The 7,108-nt window shown below is 41.4% G+C and overlaps 1 pseudogene; it reads right to left on the reverse strand.

Moving 5' to 3' along the window:
* Positions 1–3,100: 3,100 nt before the first annotated feature.
* LOC118499338 lies at positions 3,101–6,208 on the reverse strand (annotated as a pseudogene).
* Positions 6,209–7,108: the final 900 nt, after the last annotated feature.

Raw genomic sequence — 7,108 nt, forward strand, 5'->3', positions numbered from 1 at the left:
AAAAGTGAGCTTTTACAAGCTCCATAAGTTTGGGCTTGGCGTTTTGTTTTGTTTTGTTTTTCTGCTCAAAGAAAGTGAAGATGGTGGGGCTGCATTGAAACAATGGCAGATTCTCAGTTGAGCCTTTTGGGGTTAGCACAAAAGAATCATTACAGTAAACAATATGGTTGCACATGAACTGCCAAGGTTTTCTCAGATGCACAGCTTTTGGATTAAAAGGCTAAAAAGGGAGAATGGGAAATACGTATTTAATAACAAAAGTGACACCTTTTTTTTTCACCTGAGATATCAGGGAGTGGGAAAAGCCTGCTGGCTCTGTTCCATTTTCTCCTTCCTCATTGCCGAAAAGCCCAAGTTGGGAGCTGGGAGTGAGCAGAAGGCCTGAGACACTAGTATGGGGCATGGGGATGGCTTATTGCAGACATGTTAGGGGGGTGGGAAGGACACTAGGAGAGTACCCACAGAGCTGTGTGCCAGACCTCTCTGCTCTTACTGGACTGTGGAATCTTCAGCAAGTATCTTAACTTCTCTGATCCACATCCTATTTGCCACAGGAAAGATTAGAGTTGAAAGTACAGCAGTTTCACTGGAAACCATTCTTGGGAACCCCTAATTGGGCTATGTCACCCATCATTCAAGGCCATAGAGGATTGGCAGCAGTGTCCCAGAGAATAAATGTTGCTAGTGTGTAGTCAAGGAAGCAACAGGGGGCTAAAAAGCAGAGAAGACCTTAAGGAGATTGGACTTGAATTAGCGTCCAAAGGTGGCGAGGTTTGGGTGGGGACTGAAAGAGAGGTGATTCCTTGACCAGAAGTGCAGCAAAGGGTCTGCACAAAGGGTGTCTACAGAGGCTTTCAAAGAGACAGCTTATCTGTCCCCCCAAAATTGTACAAGTTAAGACTAGGGATGCAAGTTATGACCAGATTGTGAAGGGCTTGTGGCCTTAGCAGAGGTCTGTCTTCTCTTTATAATGTCTCAGCAAGAGGGGCTAGAAAGCAGTGATTTTTAGGCAGGTGGACCTTACAAAAAGGTACGATACCTTAAAAAGGTAAGATACCAGAGGGAAAGATGAATGACAGCCGAAGCATAAGGGGTGAGCAGCAGCTCAGAGGCAGCTGGATCGAAAAGGAAGTGTAAAGAGACCCTTGGGAAGGAGAACATGGAGCTCTGTGAGGATAATCAGCAAGACCAGGGCTGGAGACAGGGCCTGAGCCTGGGTGACTGGGAAGGTGAAATGCCTTCTACAGAAACTGACAAGTCCTGAGGAATGAAAGAAGATCTTTGTTTCCATATTTTGAATTTGGGGCAAAGCATCTGAGGGAGAGCAGATGCTTTGCCACCCCAAAATATACCTTTTAAGGATATTGATTATTTTAACCTAGTTATTTTTAAGAAAACAAAAGTCTCAAGAAGAGCCTTTTACCTACCCCTTAGCTGCCTAAAGGAATTCAGATAGAAAACCTGCTCAAATGGAGCTATTACCTTAGCATAATGTGAAGTAAGTGTGGCAGACAGGAAGGAGCCCAGCAACATCCATCTGTAGGACTCCCCTCTGTGTCCCCTGTTTCTGGGTGGCCCAGAAGGCCTGGCAAGAATTTGTTTACTACATGTTTGCACCTTGTCATCAACCTGTGAATTGCCTCCATGTTCTTTGAAGTCCAAACCACTACCTCTCTTTCTCCTTAGTGCAAGATGGCATATCTGCCTCAACTAACCTATCTGTCCTCAGGTCTCATATTCTTATGGAGCCCCCACATGTACATACATAATAAGTTTGGTTACTTTTTTCTTGTGAAACTGTTTTACATTAATATGATTATTAGACCAGCCAGAAGAACTTAGAAGGGTAGAAGGAAAATTACTTGTTCTCCCCTGCGTATCCCAGTGGAAATAGCCAGAAAGTGGTTGGAAATGAGACAAGACAGTGAGAAGCAAGGAAAACTTCTTGACAAGTGGAATAGGGAAACAGACAGACAGCTGAACACAATGGCCAAGCAATTTACAGCCAGATGTAGATTGTCACCAGGGCAGAAGTCCCCAGTACCTGGCAGGGAGCAAAACTGGGAAAACAAGGACCTCATTCTCAGGGTAACCTTTCTTCCCCTGGCATTTCCTCCCTGGAGATAACATCTAGGTCTTGGTTGTATTTCAGTTTCAGGCCCCCAAAAGCAGCAAAACCAGGTGGGTGATGCCAGAACCAATTGTAAGGACTAAGGACCCCCTGCCCTGTCACTGACCAATCAGTGGAGACAATGACTCTAAAAGAACACATCTGAAAAACTGATGAATATTCTGCTGAAAACATTCCCTGAGATCTCCCCTCAGATACCCGCCTGCAAGAGAGAGATAAAAGCCTCAAGACTGCAAACACTCCCTCTGGGGAGCAGCCAGTGCCATTCCTTATTCTTTCTTCCCCTCCACTCCTACTTCTCTCTTCACAGGCATGCACCTACTTAACTCGAAGGCAGCTGGCAGCTTGTCCCAGGCTAATACCCTGAGCCTGTTCCCAAAGCCCCATTTTCCCTGACTTCCTAGTGAGCTAAGGCAGACCAGACTAGGCTCTCCTGTTGCTTCTTCAATGCTAAGCCCTTCCTTTTTAAACTGTTCCCAGCTTTAATGAACAGATCCTCATAGTCACCTGGACTCATGTTATAAAATCTTTCCTACATGAAGTGAAGGACCCACACGCTACAGCTGGCCCCAGACAGACCCACTCAGGGTCAGGCCACTGTATGGTAACAGAAATACAGAATTGGAGTTGGAAAGCGGGTATTTGCTTTTTTATATTCTTAATTAGGTTGCTACCATGTCCAGGGCAGCCAGTGATGTCCTAGAACAGAGTGTACATTACATGCACACCTCAGAGGTATGGCAGGTTCAGTTCCAGACCACTAAAGTGAATATCACAATAACATGAGTCACATGAATTGTTTTGATTTCCTGGTGTATATAAAAGTTATGTTTACACTTTACTGTAGTACATTCAATTATAAGCTTATAAGCTATAAGTTATAATGCTTTATGGCAATAACATTGTCTTAAAATGTACATTTCTTAATTAAAAATATTTTATTGCTAAAAAATGCTAACCATCATCTGAGCCTTCAGTGAGTTGTAATCTTTTTGCTGGTGGAGTCTTGTCTTGATGTTTAAGGTTACTGGCTGGTCAGGGTGGTGGTTGCTGAAGGTTGAGGGTGGCTGTGGTAATTTCATAAAATATGACAACAGTGAAGTTTGCCACATTGATTAACTCTTCCTTTCATGAACAATTTCTCTGTTGCATTTGATGCTGTTCAATAGCATCTTACTTATGGAAGAACTTTCAAAATTGAAGTCAATCCTCTCAAACACTACCACTGCTTTATTAACTATTCATGTAATATTCTAAAATCCTTGTTATCTTTATAATAATCTTCATAGCACCTTCACCAGAAGCAGTTTCCATCTCAACAAACCACTTTTTTGCTCATCCATAAGAAGCAACTCATCATCAACTAAAAATGATCCTGAGATTATAGCAATTCAGTCACATCTGCAGAGTCCACTTCTAATTTTAGTTCTCTTACTATTTCTACCACATCTACAGTTACTTCCTCCACTGAAGACTCTAACCCCCCAAAATCATCTGTGAGAGTTGGAATCAAGTCTTTCCAAACTCCTGTTAATATTAATTTTTTGACCTCTTCTCATGAAGCATAAATGTTCTTAATGACATTTAGAATGGTAATCCCTTCCAGAAGATTTTTAATTTACCTTGCCCAGATTCATTAGAGAAATCACTATCTTTGGCAGCTACAGCTTTATGAAATGTATTTCTTAAATAGTAGCACTTGAAAGCCAAAATTACTTTCTGATTTATGGGTTACAGAATAGATGTTGTGTTAGCAAGCATAAAAACAACATTAATCTTATTATACATCTCCATTAGAATTCTTGGGTGACCAGGTGTGTTGTCAATGAGCAATAATATTTTGAAAGAGATCTTTTTTTTTTCTGAACAGCAGATCTCAAGTGTGGGCTTAAAATATTCATTAAACCATGTTGAAAACAGATGTGCTGTTATCCAGACTTTGTTGTTCCATTTCTAGAGCACAGGCAGAGTACATTTAGCATAATTCTGAAGGGTCCTAGAATTTTTGGAATGGTAAATGAACATTGGATTCAACTTAAGTCCCTAGCTGCATTATCTCGCAATAAGAGAGTCAGCCTGTCCTTTTGTTTCAGGAGGAAATAGCTTCTTCCGTGGTGTTGCAGGGAATGAATGTCAAGAACATATGTGTAGGATTTGAGTAATAGTGGCAAGATTTATTAGAGTACTCTTAAAAGGCTGCTGCACTCAACGAGGCACTTCCTTGACAGAAACTGGTTAATGTTGTCAATCTGTCCCCAGATACACCACACCCAATGTCTCAGCCATGACCAGGTGGTCTGTCTCACTAGTGTACGAGGCTGCAGGCCTGCACTTGTGCCCACCAAGAACATCAGGATCAGGACCAGGAGCTGCAGTGCTATCACATTGGCAGCCAAGACTCCACTAGTCCAGCACAGTCTCTACTCCCAGCTGCACTCTGGCCCACATGACTGCTAAAAAGAGATGGGGGCTTTTGTTAAGCTTCCCTATATTTTCTTGGGTTTGAGAGTTTGCAGACTTTCTTTCAAACTATCCAATCTCTTTTCTGGCTTTTCCCAGGCTTGAGTCCTTATCCTATTTGATCTTTTCCCCAGATTTTCCCAGGTTTGTCTCCTTCCCTTTATGGTCACCATTTTGACTTGTACTACATGTGCACCCAGTGAAAGGGCATCCCCTTGTGCCATCTTCTCCCTCCCCCTGTTACTGGGGCAGACTCCCCAGAGTCTGTTTGAAGCTCAAACAGGCTTAATCATACATCTGCTTTGGATTGGTCTGCTGCCTCCCTTTTGGTTGATATCTAACTAACTACCTACTATAACACTGTGAAGCTTTGAAGCAAGGCATTTTTTCTCTCTGTCTATGAAAGTCCTAGATGGCATCTTCTTCCAGTATACAGCTGTTTCACCTACATTGAAAATCTGTTGTTTAGTGCAACCACCTTCATTAATTATCTTAACTAGATCCTCTGGATAACTTGCTGCAGCTTCTGCATTGGCACTTGCAGCTTCACCTTGCTTGTCTATATTATGTAGATGGCTTCTTTCCTTGAGACATATGAACTAACCTCTACTAGCTTCCACCTTCTCTCTTCTGCAGCTTCCTCCCCTCAGTCTTCATAGAATTGAATAGAGTTAGGGCCTTGCTCTGAATTAGGCTTTTGTTCAAGAAAATGTTGTGGCTGGTTTGAGCTTTTATCCAAACTATTAAAACTTTCTTTATATCAGCAATAAGGTTGTGTCACTTTCTTGTCATTTGTATGTTGACTGGAGTAGCACTTTTGGTTTTCTTTAAGAACTTCTCCTTTGCATTCATAGCTTGGCTAATTTGGCACAAGGCTGTGGGAACTAAAAAAAAAATCAGTACTTTTCTTCCCACCTTCTAAGTTTTTCTAGCTGGGCTAATAATCAAGTTGGCAGATGGATAATTAACAGGAGAAAATTAAATTTTAATATATATGTGTATGGGGAATTCACATAAGCATGAAAGTTCCAAAGACAGTTTGGGTATACAAGACAGTTTTGGACAAAAGAGAAAGATAGGGGGCAGTATTAGATTTCAGAAGTGAGAATGGGTGGTTTGTAGGTAGTTGAGGGAGAGCAGAGCTTACCTGTGGCAGGAAAATCCTTGCTAGGCAACTCAGAAACGATGGGGCACAGAGGGTATCTCCCCAAGAGGCCTGAAGGCTTCTTATTTAACTGCACTTAATTTGAATTAAGCTGAGGCGAATATCCTAAAGTCTCCTTCCTGAAGCAGGTTTCTCTGTCTGAATCTCTTGGGCAGAAAAGAGAGAAGGGTCAAAGTTTCTTTCTGAGTCTTGTTTCTTAATAAACAACTTAAAATCAATTGAAAAGGAAGTTCATGGTGGCAAGATTTTGGTCCCCTTCAAGGCCTACTTTTTGTCCTATTTTCAACAAGCTTCCTCATTAAGGTTAGTCATTTCTAGTTTTTTATTTAAAGTGAATGACATGTGACTCTTCCTTTCACTTGAACACTTAGAAGCCATTGTAGAATTATTAACTGACCTAATTTAAATATTGTTGTGTCTCAGGAAATGGGGAGGTCTGAGGACAGGGAGAGAGACAGGGCAATGGCCAGTCCATGGAGTGGTCAGAACACAAAATTATTAATATGTTGTCTTATATGAGCATAATTTCTAGTGCTTCAAAATAATTACAATAGTAACATCAAAGATCACTGATCACAGATTACTATACCAAATATAATGATAATAAAAAGTTTGAAATACTGTGAGAATTACTGAAATATGACACAGAGACATGAAGTGAGCAAATGGTAAATCATACCAATAGACCTGTGTGATACAGAGTTGCCATAAGCTGGCAATTTGTAAACAACACACTATCTGTTAAGTGCAATAAATCAATGCACAATAAATTGAGGCATGCCTGTATGTTAAGCAACAGCTATGTAATAATTCATTAGGGATCATTTTCTGAAGAGGTTTGTCTGGAAAAAGTCCAGCCATTGTTAAGATAATGAGAATAGTTTGCGCGGCATGGATGTAACCTGGCAGTCACGGGGAGTGAACTGGAATGTGCATGTGTGAACAATGACAGCTTCACTGTACTAGTCAGTGGCGGCAGTAGAAGCCATTGAGTGAGCACGTGTACTGTGTGGCTGTCACATTCCAAATGACTGAGTAGAGCAACAATTCTGCATCAAATTTTGCATTAAGCTTGAACATTCTTCCATGTAAACTATTCGGATGATTCAGAGGGCCACAACTATGGGCAACTGGTGATTGGCAGCTTCATCATGACAATGTGCCCACTCATACAATCACATCTTTTGCAGAGTTTTTTGGCAAAACATCAAATCACCCGGGTGACTCAGCCCCACTATAGCCCCACTATAACCCAGATTTCGCAACCTGTGACTCCTGGCTTTTCCCAAAACTAAAATCACCTTTGAAAGGGAATAAATTTCAGACTGTTGATGAGATTCAGAAAAATGCAG

Source organism: Phyllostomus discolor, chromosome 3 (genome assembly GCF_004126475.2).
Source record: "Phyllostomus discolor isolate MPI-MPIP mPhyDis1 chromosome 3, mPhyDis1.pri.v3, whole genome shotgun sequence".
NCBI lineage: Eukaryota > Metazoa > Chordata > Mammalia > Chiroptera > Phyllostomidae > Phyllostomus > Phyllostomus discolor.